The sequence below is a fragment of the Schistocerca piceifrons genome, chromosome 5 (genome assembly GCF_021461385.2).
Source record: "Schistocerca piceifrons isolate TAMUIC-IGC-003096 chromosome 5, iqSchPice1.1, whole genome shotgun sequence".
Lineage (NCBI taxonomy): Eukaryota > Metazoa > Arthropoda > Insecta > Orthoptera > Acrididae > Schistocerca > Schistocerca piceifrons.
In genome coordinates this window covers 188,940,665-188,960,279 of record NC_060142.1, presented here as the reverse complement: position 1 = coordinate 188,960,279, position 19,615 = coordinate 188,940,665, and positions in this window count along the sequence as shown.

Here is a 19,615-nt window from a genome sequence, read left to right as displayed (position 1 = left end):
CTGAGAGAAACCTTTAAACCAACTCCTGAATCTCTCGATGAATCTTGCTGAATTCATTAACTGTCACAGCGATGCTAGAATAGACAAAATATTCGGTGTAAATGGCGAAAACCCAAAACGTTGGACACGCAGCCTAAAAGTTTAAAACAAAAAACAATACAGACAGGTGACAGTAAGTTTCAAAGGATAACTAGCCTCACGAACCTCATTTTCCGAAATTCCGCAAAAACTGTAAATTATTCACCCAAAGATATGGAGATGTTTGGTGGAATACTGCAGTTAACCCATGTACAGTAGTGCTCAAAACTACCCGAATGACCTGAATTGCATTTCACCTGATTTGCATGCAACCCGCAAAACGCAGCTGTCTTGCAGGTCCTCTAATTGGTCCTCGGTACAGTCGTTTGATTATTGAAAATGCTTCCAAGTAGTCACCACTAGGAAACACTGCTCTGTATCGTAATAACTCAAGATGTAAAGTAATACCACGATACTACAAATATCAGGGAACACCTTATCACAGATAAGACTGTCACTAAGGCTTGTAAGCTCACATTTATTACAATAAATGACATATCTGGAATGTTACCATTCTCATTATTACGTCACTTAGGTAATGCACGTAGTAAGTTCGTCGTATTCATGATTTCCTCTTCAAATTAACATACCGTACTTATTATTTAACACAAAATGACATTAAAAATTTGAGTTATACACGAGCAGCTACTTGAGAATATGTATGAACTTCAAATGACACGACGAACCGTCTCTTTCTGCATTTGGATTCAAACCCAGGTCATGCAGACTAAGCAAAGATTTCATGATTGACGGAAACTAACAGTCATTCCTGACTAGGCATGCAAAGAGTGATATGCCATGATTTTAGACAGTATCAGTTAGCAAATATCAACTTTAAATTAAATAACGTAAACATTTTTAAAGGACGCAAATTCCTATCCAGCATCTGTTGTCCCTGTTAACAAATTCGAGAGATGTTAAATATTGCTTCTTCACAAGTAACTTACTTGAAATGCTGTGAGGTAAAGTTTTGTGTTGGGCAGGGATTCGAACCCAGAACCTAATAGGATTGCTATCGAAGCACAGTCAACTGTGACATATTGGATTTTCTCGTCAGTACCTAGATGTATTAACTGAAATGACGAGACTAAACATTAATTTCTTCCTTCCCAGGACTCCAACCCGGCACCTATCGCTGTTACATTCTACAGAAAACGAACGTTAAATATGTTTTTGTTACACCAGCCGCGACATATTAACATGTTTGAACCAGAAATAGTATGACGAAGAGTTCAGTGCTGACTGGGAATCGAACCCCACTCATATCATTGTTGACTACACACAAAGAGACGTCAGCTACCGAATTTTTCTCCACCAGCACTTCGGAATAACGTCCTTGAACTTACAGTGATCTCGCAAATAGTTCTGTGTCTCACTGGTAGTCAAAAACGTCAGATATCGTTATTGTTGACAACGAATGAAAATACATTAAAAATCAAAATTATTATCCACCAACAGATAGGCGTTCTCATGCTAGAGCTTGACAATACATAATGAAAACTTTAGTTCCGGGCCATGATTCGAACCCATTCATGTGCAATATGTGAAGACGTTGAGGAATCTGCAGTTTTGAGCAAACAACAAATTGTAGTGAGGCTGTATTGTCACGAAGGGATCAAATTCCGCGTTAAGGGCGTTCTATAGAAGCTCAAATAAACGATAGAATAAGTGTTGTGTGACCCTACATAGTATTTGTTTCGTCACTAGAAATAAATAACTAGTGTAAGAAAGGTAACTGGTGATTGAGTTATTGCATGTCGCCACTCCTGACTTTATTGTGGTTCAACCTAACGTCTACTTGGTAGGGAAGGAATATCATGTTTGATGTGAATTTCAGACCACAATGCTGTTATACATTCTTCACTTGGCATAGCTAGAAGAGAATAGAATCTGTCTCTCCCTATCAGAAACCATCAGCAGAAGTTCGAATCGAACCCACACCATAAGTATATGAACCTATGATCAATCCAACAGGTCACCAAATTGTCTTCCCTGTGACTCATATTTCTATCATAACGCTGTTGCGCCAGACTGGATGAGAATTCTGACACACAGGGTCCCTGTAGCAGCTTGCAGCATGTTCAGTACGTTCATTTACTTGATTGACCGAATCGCCATGAACTAGCTTCCTCGGCTACCCAGTGCATGCATTCGATTCTATTTTGTAATCACCGAAATAAAATCACGTAACTGCCACCTACACAGAACTGCCAACAGTGTAGGATGCAGAAATTTAAATAGGAAGTGTTCAAATGGCTCTGAGCACTATGCGACTTAACTTCTCAGGTCATCAGTCGCCTAGAACTTAGAACAAATTAAACCTAACTTACCTAAGGACATCACATACATCCATGCCCGAGGCAGGATTCGAACCTGCGACCAGAGCGGTCGCTCGGCTCCAGACTGTAGCGCCTAGAACCGCACGGCCACTCCGGCCTGCTAGGAAGTGTTCCTTTCCACTTGAGTTACTCTATTGCGCTATCTGTTTGTGAATACGTCGTGCAGTACAAAAGAAAAGCTGTAACTGTCTGTCTCTCAGAAGTTTAGATCCAGCCATATGCATTATCTCACAGCACTGTGGAATGCGGAAGCTCTGGAGGAATTGTTGTTGACTTCTGGAGCTGCTCTAGCTATGTGTCAGCTAATAGCGTAACGGTAAGCGTCGCGCACTGTAGATTAAACGTCGCGAGTTTGAGTACATTCACTGCTAGATTTATTTAAAAAGCCATTCTGCTGTCTGCTGAAGTGATCAATCTAACGGAACTTTGAACATAATTCCCTCCACTTCTCAACCCAAAAGAGTCGCATGTGGAAAAAGGGCTAACTTCTGCGACATTTTGTTCTTTTCAGATTTAATAAATGGCCATGCAGCAGATGCATCCCAAAACTTTTATACTATGTATGAGGAAAGTGCATCGTGTGGTAGTGGCATTTTATTCTTCTCCAAACCTTGTTTGACAGCTTTAACTCAGAACAAGTTTTCTACATGCATGTAATCAATAAACTGCATGTGCATTGTCAGACTGTTATAGATAACATCAGAGAATTCGCATATATCGTTGATGATTAATTTCTCTCTCATGTTTATTATTGTTCTAACAACACTAAAAGAAACCTTGCGAAAACTGTGCACTGTATTATAAGAAATGAAATAAAACCACCCACGACAACATTACGACGAAAGTCTGTTTAATAAAACTGGTACACAAGTGTGCCTCTAATGGCACGAATGAGTAAAAATACTACTCACTTAGATTTAGATTGGGTCTGTGTTTAATTGGTATGCTGTGTCATACTCAAGAGGTATGCAAATGTGGCATTTCATAAATAAAGTTATGTATTCATGGAAACCGAAAATTTGCTTGTCAGCAACGGAAAGAGGCATCACCTGTTGTGCATCATTGTAAGTTTTTCACCATTGCACTATGAGCCGAAAGTATTTACTTATCGATGTTTGATCTGACTGCTTGTAGCTCTTTCACAGAAGGGATAAAAACAGTACAGTCAGCGAGACTGGACCGCAAACCATAACAGATGCTTTTTAACATGTCAGCACGTTATGACAGAGCTAGCAAAGAGGCTTCCTCTTACGAGGCCAATAGTAGCTCGAACTCCAAAACCGCTATTTAAAGGACGAGATTAGTTGCGATTTCCACATGCAACTACTTTCCTGGGCTGAAAACCGTGAATTTAGAATCTTTTGTTACACCTCAAGCGATAATAACTCAGATTATTCAATGGTTGAGAGGAAAAATCAATTGAACTTTGAGGCTTAATTCCGTGCAAACCAGGAAGTAACTCGTCGATCATCGAGTTGCCAAACATACCTTGCCTTGTTGCCAAATCTCAGTTACAGTACCAGCAGGAAGAAGACGAACCAATGTGATCCCACAGCGGGCTGGGAAGTGGCGTCTCAAAGACGAGGCGGCTACGGTCTGGAATACGTAATGCGTCTGATTCGCATTTCTGTAACTAGGTTTAGGGACTGGAGTGTAGTTGTTAATAATACTCAGAAGTGACTGCAAATTAAGCATCATAAATCACTAACTATGACAGTTGCTTTTTTATATTTCTTTCGTAAGTGTACTCAAAACTATGAAACTCATTCACAGACGTTGTCGTGACTCACCGATAGTCGATCACAACAAACAAATAAAAATCAATGTGTGTGTGTGTGTGTGTGTGTGTGTTTGTGTGTGTGTGTGTGTGTGTGTGTGAGAGAGAGAGAGAGAGAGAGAGAGAGAGAGAGAGAGAGAGAGAGGAGACAAAATAAAAAAGAATGAGAGAGAGAGAGTAAAAATTGTTGTAAAGAAATTGAATAATGTTATGTAAAGAAATCTTTCATTAAAGTGACATGTTCCACATCGTTATGAAATGTCGTATTCATGACCTATGGAACAAGTATTAATCTAATCAAATCTAATCTAATCATATCATATTGCTGACCAGCCATGAAGAGTCCTGAATTACCGAAATGTTCGGCAATATCAGTAACCAAATCTAAAGTTGAAAATAAAAGACGACAGTTTTGTAGTAAACCGGGACTCCTATCAAGACTTTTTCGATCCTGTTAACTAACCATGAAAGATGTCTGATATACCTCCATTCAGAAGTAACAAAGTGTGCATGCATTTAAAGATGAAGCGCATGCTGTGAAGTTCTGTGACGGAGATACGAATCCAACACGTAATCAGATTGGTAACTAAGTAAAATCAAAGGTTACGTATCGGTTTTTCTTACCAGCTGTTAGGTGTTTGAATCTAAAATAAGGAAACAAATTTTTGCACCTGAGCGACAATCGAACCGCACACCTACCGTCCTTCTTTATCATCCACGAATATAGCTTAAGTATCAATTGCTTACTCACCAACGGTAAGATGTGTGCGTGTTCGACCAGATATAACGACACCTATTGCGATTGTTGGAAACACATGAACAGACATTAAAAATGCACGTTAATTTTCACTAGCACACCGGTGTGCACGTGATAGGGCTTGAAATGAAATTATGAATATTTTTTGTAGTGGATCAGGATTCGGACCCATGTACTTACCTTTGGAGGAGGCCCAGAGAAGATTGCGGTCTTGGGAAAAGGAACGAAATGATTGAACTATACTGTTCCGAGAGATTCAGATCCTCGTAAGAGGAGATACGAATTCGAATCACAGTCCAGCACCAAATTTTTCAAAGCCTTTCGTTCAATCAAGTACAAGTAAAATAAAAGCCTTGTTCCTTTAAATGGCTATCGGTTCATCAAATAAACTAAAATTTTCTAATGTAAGTAAGTTTACTGGCGACAGTATTTCTATTTACCATGATTTCCGCCAATGTCATTTCCCACCGTAAACAGGCTCTGTCCAGATGGTAATGAAGGAATGTGATGTTTCATGCGGGTTCTGGATTATAATGTCTTTCTCTTGAGGGTACCAGAGGTAAAGTAAATCTATTTGTGCCTCTTAAAAGTAAATGCCTGAACGCGCGCATTGCACCTGCGATAGTTCGTTCCACCAGACCATGTGGCCACATTTCCCAGCCCCAGGAGTGTGCTGTAATGGATGATGTGCTTAGCTTACAAAATTAGTCACGGTGGAAAAAATGCGAGTCTGTTAAATGGTTAAGTAGAAGCAAGCTTCTGACGCGGAGATTACGCTATTCTCAAGTCAGCAGGATGTAAAGATTCATCTAGGCCATTTTGAAATTGTCACTAATTCAGCAAATTTCTTAGTTCGAGAAAATCCTCTGTGAAGTGTGAAGTTGCCGGATAATTCGATTATTACCGTCATTATTACTATCATTTTCTTCATACTGCTGCTGGAACACATGTGCTTGAAGATCATTTAATGCCTTTTGGTCATTATAGAAGTAGTTGCTCAAGGACAGGTTCTTTCCATATCTACGGAACCCTTTTCATGTTAATATCAAACATCAGCAATTACTCGTGGATTACATTAAAACTAAAGTAATTGATGAAGACGTTACTTGATAACAAAAACGTCCAGCCTTTCTTCATTTACTTGCGCCTAGAAATGTCTGTCGAATACTGCCAAACCAAAAGCCAAGCGATCGTACTGCCTTCCGATATACGTCTCTGTCACTTCTGCCATATGTTTTGGTCGACTTGACCTGTTTCAAGTTGTGTATGACAGAGAATGTTTTAGAAAATCAATTGTTCTTCTTTTGCAATAAACGGAAAGATTTTCGCTCTACGCTATCCAAGTTCAAAATTTTCGCAATATTAGTTCAGATTTAATATTCGCTTCAATAATGTAGGAAAGTATTTCACAGTTGCAAAACCCACATCCGACTCATTGACCTTACACTTAGTCGCTGACCATAAATTCTAGCTCAGAGCGACACCAGTTTAAGCAACCTAATGTAGCGAAGATTGTTTGCCAGTGCTCTTTATCACGGTATAACTGTATGTATATGTATGTGTGGGACCACGTATCACGGGATAATTATATATTTTTATATTTATAATTATATTTTATGATTTTGATTGGGGATTTCTTTAAATATTGTGGGCTAGCATGAGACTATTAATTAACATATACCGTATTAACACTCGTACGGACATCGGTTGCCCAAAGTACGTGCGATGTAATATGTGTTGAACACAACGAGCGACTCACCGCCTTCTAATAAGTAGTTTGCGTGGTCGCTGCTACTTAGAAAAGAAAATATGCGTATTCTTAGGCAAACTGTAATTATTAATATGGGTCTCAGGTGCTACAGGTTATTTATGTACCAAATATCACAAAGGTTAGCTAAGATATTGCGGAGCTTATTGAATTGTTTGATTTTCAACATTTCTTGTTCATTATTTGCAAGGCAAAACTTCAGAGAATCTCATCTGCCGTCAGGGTGCCAAAATGAAACATACTGAACTTATTCAGTGCTGTGAATTTTGGTAAATGAAATCCATACTCTTTTTAACTTTGAAATTAATGAATGATCAAAATTGGGAAGTCTCTCGCATTTACGTTAAATAACATGAATCGTCAGCGTAATGGCCGACCAAATGCTGCTAGGGAAGAAGAGCTCCCCGCACTACGAAGTTCTGTAAAAACTTGGTTAATGAGAATTAATGGCTGGGACCATGAGAGGTGACAACTAAGGCAATAATACACACTTTCTAATAACAATTTATATCATATTTTTCAAAAATACAGATAAATCTTACATTAATTATCAGACAGCACTACAATGGCGGCCTACCGCCAGACGAAACAAAAACGGAGAGAGAGTTTTCAATAAAGCCACAGTCTCTGTTCATGTTCATGTTCATTTTCATTACACAGATAAAAAAATGTTCTTTTTCTTATATCACATCGCTGCTAGTAGTTTTGGTGGTATTATTTAACTTTTTAATGATTCTTATACATCGCGCACACGTGCGCAGTCTTGAAATAATTTATAATTCACGCGTGACACAAGCAAAAACCCTTTTTTCCTTTTCTCCAAATGTCCATGTATGTGACGTACCGTCAAATCTTTCTCACCGGAAAATACGCAATTCACTCATTGGGCTCGATAAGTACACTGTAACAGTAATTTCTGTGTGTATGCAATGCTTACGGATTGTAGAATATAGTAGTGCTCTCTCTTCCACTTCTGTATACAATATGCCTGACCTAAACGGGCCCTTTATCATTACAGGCCCTGGGCAGTGAAACATCATACTGACAAGAGTAATGTGTTTATACATACAACCTCACTGTTCCTTTTACATGATTTTGTAATCATTTAAATCAAACAACATGGCCGTCCAGTGGGAGACATTTCGCCACCTTTTCCTTCTGTGAAATTTGTCAGTAAGCTTTCTACCTTCCAACCAGCGTAATGTCGGAGGAAAGCAACGGCATACCACCTCCAACAAGACCGTGCCTATTAAAGCACTGTGGTGTTCAAACCAATCTTCTGACTGATGACTGCTTTACTTTACTATGGATTGCAGAGTTAATGATCGTCGAGTTATTAACATTTTTGTGTTGTTATGCTGTGCCTTTGATATCAGTAAACGTAAGTAACCGGCCGAGCACTGTCACCATTCGAGCTGTCAAAGCGGTAGACGACGATGTCGTCGACCCCAGTTACAATCTTGGTCATGGCTATGTTTCAGTCGAATACCTCTATGTGCCTTTCTGTGTATTTCAAAATATACTTTTATACACCTGGTACGCATCCAAATTGATATCTGATAGAGTTGTATTTACCAACATGAATCAGATATGTTTTCCGAGCAGTATATCGGACAACAAGTCAGTGGAAGCGAGATTTTGTTTGTGTGTTGCGCATGGTGCAAGAAATATTTGTGTTTTGCTTGCTTCTATAATAGGTTTTGCCCCACTGAATGCGAGCCAGCTCATGAATAGATTGTGAATAATTGGAATTACGCAATAATACTCTTAAAATGTGTATTTTTGCATTATGTATACCGATGAAAATAACTATAAATAGATTATATGCCTACTTGCTTATTACTCGCGCTTCTCGATGCTTTCCTCAAAAAATAAAAATAAAAATAGAAAGTGAGAGAGAGACAGAGAGAGAAGACAGAAATGTATTTCAAATATCAGCTCGGTGACGCCATGTTCGTATTGTGATGCAAAGCAAGGATAGTTGATAGGTAATATCTCGTTGTACTAGCGATATGTATGGCTACAGGATTCTTTATTTTCTCTCTGCAAATAACCAGAACAGAATTCAGTAAGTGGTAAGTGGTAAGAAACCCTTTCTTGGATATTTTGTTAACTGGTAACAATAATCTGTAATGCAGTAAATATCCTTGATTACTGATGTGTTATTACTACCATTGTTATTGTTATTCGTCACCTTACAACAGCTTACCTATCACTCATTGCTGCCGATGCACATAACAAATGGATCAGGATGAATGGAATGTGGGATGTTTCGTCACAGAGAATATACACATTTTTCTCGATGTCATGTGTTCAGGCTAAAATGAAAATCTCAGTAAGAGAGGACAATGGGATGCTGGTGATGCAGGCAATAATATCCAACTATTTCTGTCGACTTAATACCCTGACAACAGACAAATTGGCGTTTCAGTGTATTTTGATTATAATTTGTTAGTAGTCAACAACGATATGAGTGGGTTTCGATTCCCAGAACTCTTCGTCATATTATTTCTAGTTCAAACATGCTCACATGTGGCTGCTGGCGTAACAAACCCAAATTTAACGTTCAAAATGACTCTGAGCACTATGCGACCTAACTTCTGAGGCCATCAGTCGCCTAGAACTTAGAACTAATTAAACCTAACTAACCTAAGGACATCACACACATCCATGCCCGATTCGAACCTGCTACCGTAGCGGTCGCTCGGTTCCAGACTGTAGCGCCTAGAACCGCACGGCCACTCCGGCCGGCATTTAACGTTCGTTTTCTGTAGAATATAACAGCGATAGGTTCTTGTTTGGATTCCTGGGAAGGAAAAAATTAATGTTTCGTCTCGTCATTTCAGTTAAAACATCTAGGTACTGACGAGAAAATCCGACATTTCACAGTTGATTGTGCTTCGATAACAACCCGATTAGGTTCTGGGTTCGAATCCCTATCCAATACAAATCCCTCACGGCATTTCAAGTAAGTTACTTGTGAAGAAGCAATATTTAACATCTCTTGTAGTTCGTTAACAGGGACAATAGATGCTGGGTAGGAATTCGCATCCGTTAAAAATGTTTACGTTATGTAATATAAAGTTGATATTTGCTATCTGATACTGTCTAAAATCGAGGCATGTCACTCTCTGTATGACTAGTCAGGAATGACTGTTAGTTTCCGTCAATCACGAAATCTTTGCTTAGACTGCATGACCTGGGTTTGAATCCAAATGCAGAAAGAGACGGTTCGTCGTGTCATTTGAAGTTCATACATATTCTCAAGTAGTTGCTCGTGAATAATTTAAATTTTTAATGTTATTTTGTGTTAAGTAATAAGTACGGTATGTTACTTTGAAGAGGAAATCATGGATATGACGAAGTTACTAGGTGCATTACCTATCTGACGTATAATGAGAGTTGTAGCATTTCAGGTATGTCATTTATTGTAATAAATGTGAGAGTACAAGCCTTAAGGACAGTCTTATATGTAGTAAGGTGTTGCCTGATATTTGTAGTATCTTGGTATTACTTTACATCTTGAGCTATTGTGATACAGAGCAGTGTTTCCTAGTGGTGACTTGTTGGAACCATTTTCAATAGTCAAACGACTGTACCGAGGACCAATTAGAGGACCTGCTAGACAGCTGCGTTATGCGGATTGCATGCGCATCCGGCGAAATGCAGTTCAGGTCGTTCGGGTAGTTTTGGGCACGACTGTACATTCAGTGGTATATATATATATATATATATATATATATATATATATGGATACTCTCTGATAAATGTGTTGCAAATAGCCGATACTAAAGCCATAATAAATTAAAATGACGTACCTGATGCTGATTTGTAAGATAAAAAATCTTTACATACACTGTAGGCATGCAGAGTGAGGAAAATTTTTCATAATAACGTTATGAGAGTGCGCCACTCAGGAGTCACAGATCGAAAGGTCGACTACACATCTAACACCTCAAGAGATTCGTTTAATGGATGTTAACCACTTTCATAACTCTGGGCTAGTGCGGAAGGAAGAAGAAGGAGACAAATGTATACGGAGTACTTGTGCGTGATTTTCAACTTTTGAGGCAGTATTGAAAGACAATGAATGTATTGGTTGAGACGTAGGACGACTTTGCCTTGTAAGGACGATTTGCATGTTATAGTTAATGTTTGATGCCTGTAGTGAGATGCACTGAGCGCTGAACCAATGTGGATTATTTGTGTAAAATACACCGGTAGTATGAGGCACCAAGCTGCTGTGTAATAACTTGGCACCTCATGTTAAGGTATGTGAGATCAAGAAACTGAAGACGCAAAACTTGTTTCACTATTTCGTATCTACTGTTCACAGGGGATGCAACTGTCATCCTGTGGAAGCCCACCTTTGTGATGTTAAAAGGGTTTTACAGCAATACGAGTACCACCCTTGGATGCAATGGTTTGGCGAGGAACACTATAATGTGAAAAATGGAGGCAACTTGAGCTCAGAAATAGAGGTACAGTACCTACAGTAAGGAAATATTCTGCAGTTGTAGTGAATATCATGATAGATCCTTATGTATTTTTACAGTATCAACGTTCTGCACATGTACGCTTGTGTGTGTCAGAAAACTTGTACAAGATGCCGATTTAACAGAATACTTTTACTCAAAGACAATAAACAAAAGCAAGCATCAGAAGAGACAGAGAGAGAGAGAGAGAGAGAGAGAAAGAAAGAGGAAGGACCATCATGATAAACAGGTAGTATGTAAATGCAAAGTACTATCTCAGTTCTTAGCTGTATGGCGCGCAAGTAATTTCTATATCGCGAATGCACAAAATACGTGCACGAAATTGCGTTTAGCGTCCGTGGATACCTCAGAAAGCTCCCTTATTCTGTCATCTTTTTTCCAGTAAACCTCATTGGTAAGAGTTATAATAGTTTAATTAATATAGAGCCAGTATTATATTTTGCTCGTTAAATGTTTTCTTTCATTTTTTAAGAGGTCCAGAAGGCTAAGGCTAGATGTTTCCATTTTAAGGGTCCTGTATTCCAGTCACGTTTGTAAAGTAATGGGCTCTTCTTTTTTCTTATTTTTGAATATGAGGCCAAAGGGCCGTATTTGGTAGTCGCATTAAACAAGATAATTGTATGTAATGGTTTTACGTAAATTTTATTTGTCAAATGTTCTCAAGTACTGCTGCTTCAGGGTTTTACAAGTAATATGAGGCACACGGCATGCACGCAAGCATGAGTCAGATGTTCTGAACAGAGAAACACGCACACACACACGCACGCACACACACACACACACACACACACACACACACACACACATATACGTGGGGGGGGGGGGGGGGGGTGCGCGCGCACTCGAGACCAGTAAAGTGATGCGGCCTTGACAGACTGCAGACTGACATAACATGGAGGCTGCACCCCGCAGAGCGACTTGTGTCCAGTAATCACAGTCGTTCTCACCTCAGCTGCCTGGAGAGAGCCACGTATCTGTCGGCTCATACCTGCTGCTACTTGAGGTAGCAGTTCACCCCTTTGTGACTGGTTCCTTGCCACGAGTGGCAGCTCACTCCACTCGACTTGAGACCCCATTGCACTGCAGATACTTCTGGCTTGCTCGACCCTTTTATGACAGCATCGTGCCAACCATCTGCCAGACAACCAGGCTATGCTTCAGAGATCGTCCAACCTATGGCTGTGGCTATAACTGAGTGAATGATTTGCTATTGCTATATGATGATTGTGAATGGAGTAATTAATTGTAGATGGATTTGAGTATCTGTGTATTGTGACAACAAGCCACCCATGTGTGTGAGGCCATCAATGCACTGCCTTAATTCATGAGTATTCTCAGATTCTGTCTAATATTGTGCGTCTGGTGTTCTTCTTCTTATTATATGTATCCTGAAATAAATTTGCCGGTACACCAGTGCATAAAAACGAATGTGAGGAGGCTTGTAGACAAGTGCTCTTGTGTATTTTCTTGTAATTTACTTGGAACCAGCTTTACCCTCGTAATCCTAGGCATGATATTCATCAGACGATGAGTACGTGAAACGAAAAGCAAAAATGATACCAATGTCCCATTTAAAATGTCCTTGACGAATTTGTGCTAAAGGTGAAGCTCAGCACAATTTGTCTGCAGTCGTGAACGGAACTCTCAGCGTCCACTGCAATTAGCCAGCGATTTTCCTACACTTGTACAAAAAGGCTAGTTACAGGTGCTTAAAATAGATGACATTTATTGCTAGCAGACTGAAGGATAAATACTTGTTCACAGGCGACTGAGAAGAAAATACTTGCACCCATATGGATGATTCCATTGTAGTTCCGAGTGCAGAGTCAAGCCAGACTCAACTGCTACCACCGCTGCCTACTGCATTCATGCTGTATGAGAGTGTTAAGAATGAGCTTCCAATAGAATCACCAAGTTGCTTGTAGTTAATTTCCATTAGGGCCTAACTGCACAATTTTCACATTTATACATACAGTTGCTTGTGTCACGCACTTTAATGATTCTGCTGATGTTCTTTCTTATTTTTCCGGTTTCTTGCTTTTAACCACATCCCATTCTTGCAGTATCAACGACTTATTCTCGTGATTGTACATTTATTGTGCTCACTCACCTGACACAAAGATAGATTTCAAGAATTCAATCCTTCATTCTTTTATTAAATGTTCACTTGCTTATCTCAGTGAAACATATGTTGATGCTTCACGATAATAGACTTTGAGTCTTACAGTGACTGCTCTGTCCTTTACGGTTAAAAATTCCCCTCTCAGTAATATATGCATGTGTAGTGTGGTACCTATAGAAGCACAACAGTATTTTTTATTTACTTTCTTGATTAAATGAAATTTATTTCTATTTGGAAAAGATATAATGTGAAATATGTTATCTGGCTTTAAAATGTAAAATCATAAAAAGATACCAGTTAAAATGTAGCGGAACAGAGTGAGAAACGAGCATCTTTGTCAAATTAATATTCGTGGTTTTACTAACACTCTTCACGTGTCACCTTCCTCTTCATCTTCCCTCCTCATTGTAAATGTGTTGGTGCAAATAATTGTCTATTTTACACCAGTAATGAGTTCATTTTTATTATTTGTTAACGTTAATCTGTCTGTTATATTATTAACAATTTAACAAGTAGAAAAGTGGGTGAGTGTTGCATAAATCTTTGGTATTATCTGATGCACAACCCAGTTATAATATTTTATCCGTATTTTCAGAAAATAACGTTATTTATTTAGTCTAATTTTATTCATTTGCTCTGAGGGGCAAGGGTTGGTTGGCGAGAGTATGTATTTCGTTTATCACTCAAAAGTATTTAATAATGTTACCCAAGGATACAAAGGAAGTAAAGGAAGTCTGTCATGTACGCATACAACGATAAAGCTGTCATCAACCTGAAAAGTGGTTCGGACTCCACAGTAATTTTTTAGCCATGGTCCCGTTGCTTTCTGCGACTTCTCGACTCATTTATCCAGTCTGTTGTGAGCGGCCTTGCAGTTTAACAGGGAATACGAGTCATAATTCGACTACGCATTAGTGACATAAACAAATCATTGTCAAACGTAAAGAACAGTTACGTGTAAAAAGTCTTTGGACCAATTCCCGATTGGTACTTAGACCGTCGTAATTTCTAATCTGATACTTACCAACTGTACCACCGAGCAAATTGGAAAACATCATATTTACACTTTTATTAGTTACTGAAACAGACCGTCTCACCTTAACAAAGCTAAAAACTCTTGTGAATTTTTCAAAATGAAATATTGAAGGGATTTTATGATGAGACTGAAGCACTTCACTGCAGGCAATTGATAGTAAAACGTCTGCTTTGAAAGGATAAGCTAAAAATAGGACGATAAGCTTAGGGTCGCAATGGTGAGGGAGCAAGTTAATTTGGGCTTGAGAAGCCGTAACATTTTGCTATATACCACCGTGGTAATCACGTAGGCTTTTCTGTTCTTATCCAATTACAGTTACGATTTGCATCAGCTGTGTAGGCAACTACTATTTTTAATAATTTCTTAGTCTGAAGGGTTCAAAATTCGTCGTTACGTGATGAAGCAGTAATTTTACTGAGGTTGAGTGAATGGACTAATGATCGACTATTCACATTTTAGATGTTCTCTAGAAAGGGGCCTTACATTAAGTTATTTCCACCATTCCTTAGTTAACTGAATTTGCTTTGGCGTTAATAATCTCTGCACAGAGAGTTTCAGATGAAAACACATTCCTTTTATTTCTCTTTGGCTTTTCAGGATTACTTCGTTATATTTGCCCGGCGTATCATTGCAGTTGGAAAGCTCTACACATCTATGTATATATTGTCTACATTTAGCATTTGCAAAGCATTTGATGCAGCAGTCGACGTAGATATTTGCGTGATGCCGTCACTAGTTCACATATCCCTGTTAAGCGTTTAGGACTGCTGAGGCAGTGGTGCTACGTTACATAAGCTGGAAGAGATGGCAAAATTATCTTAACTGCGTGTCGACACCTCTCTCATCTTATTCTTCTCCCCTTGCCAGGCGCCGACGAAAGGTAGTATTGGCAGTTGGTTCCCCTTGTTCGTAGTAGATAGTCAAATGAGTTACTAAATATAGCGGAAAACTGTCACAACACGACCCACCATTTGAAATGACTAATCTTTCCTAAAAGTATATTTGTTACATCTCTCTGTTTCTGGCGGTTGCTATTGCTACTGGTTACTATTGGTGGCCAATACACAGACGATTAATCCTGGTTGTGGAATGAGGCTGGAATTGTCTTCGTGCTCTCATACGAAATCGCACCCCAGACCGCAATTTCGCAGAAGGAACATCCAGCTTTTCGTACCCCTACTACACTGTCTCATTCTTACTGGTTGTAGAACTGATAAATGTCTCTTGACTAACATCAAATCACCTCGTTCAATCTCAAAGGTAACTATCGCTCACAAAATTTTCTGTGTGTATTTAAAACAAACACGATTTGCTTTCTCATACTGGCGCTACTGTGATGTTTCAGCTTTTTTCCGTCAGTGTATGAGGAATAAAAGTACCTATTGCTCATGTGATCCATCTCGGTGACAAATCTTCCATTTTAATGGCGGAGAGATTCAGCGAAAGATATAGGAACTTAATGCACCAGAAAATGTGTTTGTGGTATTACACAAACGGGCATAGAAAAATGGTGACTGTTCACACCGCCGATAGAATCAATTTTTGAGCGTGTGAAAACATTTAAACATATTACGTGAATGCGGGATCGATGACACAGGCGTGCGACGTAGCTATGAAGCGATGCTATAATCTTAAAAGCTGCAACATATATTAACTTATTGAAAGTTTTATTTCAGTGGTCGTTTAACCATTTTCGTCGTCGTACCTATTAAATTTTGTGCTCTGTTGCCTCTATGTTGGTCATAGGATATGCTAACAACAATGTTATGTCACCTAAACCGTCGAGGATCGTTGCCTAGCAATTACTTCCGTATTCCCTCGAGTACTAGAAGTGCCTATCCGAATTCGCGGTTTGAGTTATTGAGTGAAAGAAGCTTCAGCTTTGATTCAAGTGTTGTAGAGTGAATTTTGTGTTTCGAGAACAACTATCGAAACATTTTAAAGTTCTTGGGGAACTTTAGAAGCTTTGAGCGAAGCGAACACCCAGCTTCAGAACCGAAGAGCATTGTAGCTGCAAGAGGTATGAGCTATTCGCGTATCTGTGAATTATTTATTCACCTTTCGGAATCATCTGCAGTCTGAATATCGTAGAAGCTTTTAATTTTCTGTGTACTTAGTAGAGAAATACTAGGCGGCTGAAGCATGTGGTAGAGTGTGATGTGATTACGGAACCTGATGTTACTAACAGTATATCACGTTAAACTTCATTTTGTTTCAATATTTCATGGAGATTCAAATATTAAGTGCTTCCTTTTTCAGACTGATTTCTATACTTTCTATTTGGCGTAGTTCATGCACTTACATTTTGTGTTCGCAAACTAATTTCTTAGTTCCTCAATGGCAAACGCGTCAAGCGCATTGGCCTTTTCCACCCGTTTGCTTTGACCCATGACATCCTATGTGACGTCATGACTTTATGTTGAATTGGATGTAAGTGGACTGTTATTAAAAGTTAACCTGTGGTTGTGTTACTTACCAGTGTAATCTGTGATGTCTGTAAACTATCCTGTTATTCCACATACGTCGCGACATACGACGGTTTGGTTTGGATGGTACCTGAGACCACAGATTAAACTGCCGTGGAGAAACCAGTAACGATTATATTTTTATTCTGTTTTCTGACAAATATTTGTCTGTTGCTTTTTGCATATCGCATGATTTCGCAGGGTAAGGGTGGTCAGGACCTTCAGAGCATAAGATAAATTTTTGTGAGTGAAACGATTAGTGATTATGATTATCATTTGATTCTTATGGTTATTTAGCTGTCTTTTTTTAATGTGGGAAGTTTGTCGAGAATGAGGTTAGCCCTAACGAAATTGCATTGCTGGTGGTAATGTCATTGATAATTTTTTAATTTACAAATATTTGGCATTTTTCGATTGTGACTATTTGTGACACAGCGCTTATGAAATCCACTGTTCCTAAGAGGCTCAATTTGTTTTTTTCTGGTCGATCACTCTCGCACTGCATAATTGTTTTTTTTTTGTGGGTCGTAGTATTTGTTTAGTTGCGTCGGATCGAGGTTTTGGTATTTATTGGTGAATTATTTGTCTTTGGTTTTTGAGCTGTTTATTACCGTTTGTAATGTGATTCCAGTCTTTTCTACTTCCTTTGTTTCGGTTTATTCTAAAGGAATTTGTGTATATAATTTTTCGGTTAAGTTGATGTTATGTGGGTGTTGTTTTGTATCTCTGTCCTCGGTTTAGGAATAGAGTTCACACGAAATATGATAACAAATGTCCTTGTGTATGTATTTTCCTTCTGTTCGCTCTATTCTCGCGTGCGCGCGCGCGTGAGTGTGTGTGTGTGTGTGTGTTTGAGGGGGGGGGGGGGGTTCATGTTTGTATATACTGCGATAACATTTGTGTGTTATTTTTTTATATTTTTGGTTTATCACGGAAATGTTCCTATGCGATTTATTTCTTGATTATGTCGTTTTGTGGAGCTGTGTGTGATTTCGCTGTCTTCCTTTAAGCTACAGGTCAAGCAAAGAATTCGATTCCAGCTCTGCCATTTTTGCAGTTTTTTTCTGTTTATGTTAGAGACATTTGCAGGGGATCATTTTATCGCTGTCTGTTAAAGCTATATAGGTACAGCGTACGCTTCGATTAGGCTTCTTTGTTTTTAAGTTTTCGTTTGCGTCATTCCGGAAGAACGTGTGTGTGTGTGAGCTATTTTCCAGTTGTGTTGTTTTGTGGAGGTGTCTAGTACCACTCTCTTCAATTCATCTGTGTTAGTCAAGCGGATTAATCGAATCCAATTATGTGTTTACTATATATTTTCGTTCGGTTTATTCCAGAAAAGTTCTTAAATGTTCTTAGGTTTAGTATCCTTTTTAGCATGTCGCCATCCACAACTCCCACATTCCTGAAATTGTCCCGATAATTTCATTTCATATGGTGATTCAAATATTTCACATGGTTTCTTGTTTGTTAAGAAGTGCGTTATACAATACACAACGGTATATTTGAACAGAAACGATCGATTTTGGTCTACGACCAGACCATCATCGTGTCCAAAAACCGTCTCAGCTATCCGTCTGAGTAAATGGAATCGCAGTTTCAGATGTACATTGTTCCGTAATTGATACTAGCTGTACATTCATAACATTACGTCCATTTAACCACGACAACGTTGTTTTTCTATATTTCATATATATAGATAATATCTGTGATGGAGCTTTGTACATCTGCTAACTGCTGTTCCAATTAAACAAACGCATCGGAGAGATGGTTTTTGGACCAGATGATATTCTGTTTCTAGATCGAAATCGATCGTCTGTAATAAAATATGCCGTTACAGCTGTGTGCTGCATATGGCAGTTCTTAACATTCATTTAACCACGACAACGTTGTTTTTCTATATTTCATATATATAGATAATATCTGTGATGGAGCTTTGTACATCTGCTAACTGCTGTTCCAATTAAACAAACGCATCGGAGAGATGGTTTTTGGACCAGATGATATTCTGTTTCTAGATCGAAATCGATCGTCTGTAATAAAATATGCCGTTACAGCTGTGTGCTGCATATGGCAGTTCTTAACATTCATTAAAGCTGTACAGTACCACCTACATAAAATGTTTTATGTTTGTGTTAGCGATCTTTCTCGCATGTCGATTACACATACATAGTGTCTGTAGTCATAGCAGGGTCATACTGTTGGAATTTTCTTCCGTCTGTGAAAACGAACACATTTTGGAGTATTTTTAATTGGTAAATTCTTTGTGAATTTATTAGTTATTCGGGCGTTTTCATCCTCTAGACATTGCTGTATATCTTTCAATAGCAAGGCATGATTATTTCGTCTGACATATATTTAAATTACTAAAAATTTTACCACAGTGCTTGTTTACCTATTGATATCGACGTTCCTCGAAAATAATGTGCTCTGTATTTGCTGGGATTGCTATTAGTGGGGTTGCTATTTAATGCTGATCACAGGGTATGCGAACAACAATGCTATGTCACCTAAATCGTCGAGGACCGTTGCCTAGCAATTACTTCCGTATTCTCTCGAGTACTAGAAGTGCCTATGCGAATTAGTTCTGTGAGTTATTCAGTAAAAGGTGCTTCAGCTTTGATTCAAGTGTTGTAGCGTCGAAGTTTGTGTTTCAAGAACATCTAAGGAAAGTTTTTAAAGTTCTTGCGGAGATTTAGAAGCTTTGAAGTAAGCTAACGACCAGCTTCAGAGGCGAGGTGCATTGTACCCGCAAAAGGTATGAGCCATTCACTTAAATG